The sequence below is a fragment of the Delphinus delphis genome, chromosome 10 (assembly GCF_949987515.2).
Source record: "Delphinus delphis chromosome 10, mDelDel1.2, whole genome shotgun sequence".
NCBI classification, from domain to species: domain Eukaryota; kingdom Metazoa; phylum Chordata; class Mammalia; order Artiodactyla; family Delphinidae; genus Delphinus; species Delphinus delphis.
In genome coordinates this window covers 7,935,348-7,939,303 of record NC_082692.2, presented here as the reverse complement: position 1 = coordinate 7,939,303, position 3,956 = coordinate 7,935,348, and positions in this window count along the sequence as shown.

Here is a 3,956-nt window from a genome sequence, read left to right as displayed (position 1 = left end):
CAAAAGTTCAATACCAGGGAACTCCCTGGTGGTCCAGCGGTTAGGACTCGGTGCTTTTACTGCAGGGGCCTGGGTTCAATTCTGGTCAGGAAACTAAGATCCCACAAGCCGAGCAGCCAAAAAAAAAAAAAAGTGCAATACCAAGCATCCACAAATAAGTCAGTAACATAATCGACTACTTAAAACAAAAATCATCACTCTATTAAATGTCCCAAAACTGGTGGAAAAACAACAGACAGATTCGAAAAGATCAGTGCATCTCAAAAATGATAAACACAAAGAAAATCACACCTGGGCTCATCATGGGCAAACAGTTGATAGATCAAAGATAAAATCTTAAAATCTTCAGACAAAATGAGGGAAAAATAATAAGCATAACTTCTGACTTATCAGAAATAATGGAGGACAGAATCACATCTTCAAATATCCAAAAGAAAAACAAAACAAAACACATCAGCCCAGAATTCTATATCCAGCAGAAATGTGTTTCAAAAGTGAAGGCAGGGGCTTCCCTGGTGGCGTAGTGACTGAGAGTCCGCCTGCCAATGCAGGGGACACGGGTTCGTGTCCCGGTCCGGGAAGATCCCACATGCCGCGGAACAACTGGGCCCGTGCGCCACAACTACTGAGCCTGCGCGCCTGGAGCCTGTGCTCCGCAACAAGAGAGGTCGCGACAGTGAGAGGCCTGCGCACCACGATGAAGAGTGGCCCCCGCTCGCCGCAACTGGAGAAAGCCCTCGCACAGAAAAGAAGACCCAACACAGCCAAACATAAATAAATAAATAAAATTAAAAAAAAAAAAAGTGAAGGCAGAATAAAGACACATCCTATAGGCATCCAGAGGATATAAGGAAAGATTATGACAACTGGAAGGCAACACATTAGACGAGTGCGATGAAATGAGGAAAATTCCTTGAAAGAAACTTACCAAAACTGATGCAAAATGAAATAAAAATTATGAATAACCCTATAATTATTTTAGAAGATGAATTTGTAATTAAAAACCTTCCTACAAAGAAAACTCTAGGCCTAGATAATTAAACCGTTGAAGGCTATCAGACATTTAAAGAAAAACTAGTATCAGTCTACCCAAATTCTCTCAGGAAATAAGAGGAAGGAACACTTCCTGTTTTCCCAAGTTTAGCACAGCCGTAATATGAAAATTTGACAAAACACTACAAGGAAAAAAAAATTCAGATCAATATCCCTCATGAACATAATTGAAAAATTCTTATGGAAATATTATTAAACTGAACCCAGCAACATATAAAAAGGATAATACATCATTTTCAAGTGGGGTTTATAACTTTGACTTAACATTTAAAAAATTAATGTAATCCTGGATGGACCTAGAGTTTATCATGCTAAGTGAAATAAGACAGAGAAAGACAAATATCATATGATATCATTTGTATGTGGAATCTAAGAAAAATGATACAAATGAACTTATTTACAAAACAGAAATAGACCCACAGACAGAAAACAAACTTATGGTTACCAAAGGGGAAGGAGGGGGAGAGAGAAATTAGGAGTTTCGGATTAGCAGATACACACATATATAAAATAGATATAACTGAATCACTTTGCTGTACACCTAAAACTAACAGAACTTTGTAAATCAACTATACTTCAACTTAAAAAATAATTTAAAAAAAGAAAATAACCTTTCAAACTCATAAAAATATGATCCACTTACCTAGATGAGTGACTAGAATGTAATATGTTAAATATTTGTTGTATATAATCTGTTATATTAGCATATTAGCATATGTTAAGAATGAACATTAAATATTAATACTGATCATTATAATTGTGCTAATAAATATTAATATATTTTTAAAAATAATGTAATTCATTACATATCTACCTGGGGGGAAAATAAACTGCAACTCCCACATATACAGAAAAAAATTAATCTGTGTTGGTTAATAGACCTACATGTAAAAGCTAAAAGTATAAATATGCTTCAAGAAGAAAACATAGGAGAATATCTTTGTGACCTTGTGGTAGGCAAAGATTTCTTAGAACATGAAAAGCACTAGCTGTTAAAGAAAAAACATAAATAGGACATTATCAGAATCTAAAACCACTGCTCATCAAATGACATAGTTAAGAATATGAGAAGGCAAGCCACAAAGAGAAAATATTTGCAAAATATATCTGACAAAGAACTTGTATGCAGAATATATAAAGAACTCAAGCTAATCAGTAACAAGAAGACAAACAACCCAATAAAAAATTGCCAAAAATCTTGAATAGTCACTTTACAAAAGAAAACGTATGAATGGCTAATATATACATAAAAAGAGTCTCAAAATTATTAGTCATCAGGGAAATGTAAATTAAAACTAAATGAGAAATTTTGCAATCAGTGGAATGGCTAATTGTTTTTTAATGTACAGTGCCAAATGTTAGCAAGGATGTGGGGCAAAGTTGAATTCTCCTACGTTGCTGGTAAAATTGTTAAATTGTACAACTACTTTGGAAAACCATTTGGTAGTTCGTTTAAAGTTTAACATACACCTCCTTTATGATCCAGCCATTTCACTCCTGCATATTTACTCAAAAGAAATGACAACATATTTTCATTTAAAAGATTTGAACAGGAATTATCATAGCAGCTTTATTTATATTGATTAATGTCAACTGACAGGAAGATGAACAAATAAATGATGGTAAATTCAAATGATGGACTCCTATTCCGTAATTTCAAAAACGAACTACAGATAAACACAACAACACAGATGAGTTTCAAAACACTATGTTGAGCAAAAGCATCAGGGCACAAAAGACTAAATCCTCTAGATTCCAATTACATGAAGCTCAAGAACTGGTAAAACTAATACATGATAATAGAAATCAGTTGAAGTTTGTGGAGAAAGGAGTAGGGATTGGCTGTTGAGGGACACAAGAGCGCTTTCTGGGATGATGGGAATGTTCTGTATCTTGATCCAGGTGGTAATAACACAGGTGTGCACACTTATAAACACCTGATTAATTGTACACTTAAGGTCTGGCATTTCAATGTATGTAAAGTTTGCCTCGAATTTTTAGAAACTAAATTCTTTGCATTTCCTCGAATAAAATAGTAGCCTCTGTACGAACATTTCTCTAGAAATGAAATAACTTTGGAGAGAGGCAAATAGTCCAAAAAGAAATCCTTTAATCCTACTGAAAAGTGTTTGGTGAGAAACTGCTATATTCTTGAAGATGGATATCCATTTTGGGATTATGTCAAGGCACTTAAAGAAAGAAAAAAAACCTCTTTAGGTTGATGGAAGGAGTATAAACTAAGGTCAACATTGTGGATCACTTAATGTCCCACCCCTTCTTGGTAATGCAAAGAGCAGAGAAATACGTAGCGATCCTGCACATTTTGATGTTACAGCTTTCTCCTAAAATGACCCAGCAAGAGTGATACCCACTGATCAAATCCAATGATAACCCTCCTCCAGCATATATCATTTGGTACAAAGTGAATGTGAAAATTGAGGAAACTGTCAATATAATTCAGGTCGCTCCGAAGTTAGAAATCTGGAATTGCGTTTGTTGAGGTGTGGAAACGGGCAGCTATCGAATTTATGGTCTCTTCATTGCTAAGAGTTTTTTGTTTGCTTGGATATATTCCCAGTTTTCAGCATCATTTACCACTGTGATTCCTAATCACATGTGTGTGACCTGTTTTTTCTTTTTGGAAGCTTATAGAATCTTCTATTTATCACTAATTTTTTGAAATTTCACAGTGATGTGTCTGTATGTGGGTTTTCCCCCTATTGTTTTACTGGGTGTCTGGTGGGCTCTTTGAATCTGGAAACAAGTGTCCTTCAATGCTGTGCTATTCTTGCGTTAGTTTTTTGATTTTTGATTCTACTTCCTCTTTCTTTTCTTCTGCACATTCATTAGTTAGAGGAAATACTTGATCCTCTTATTTTCTAATCTTCTCTCTTGTTTTTTTT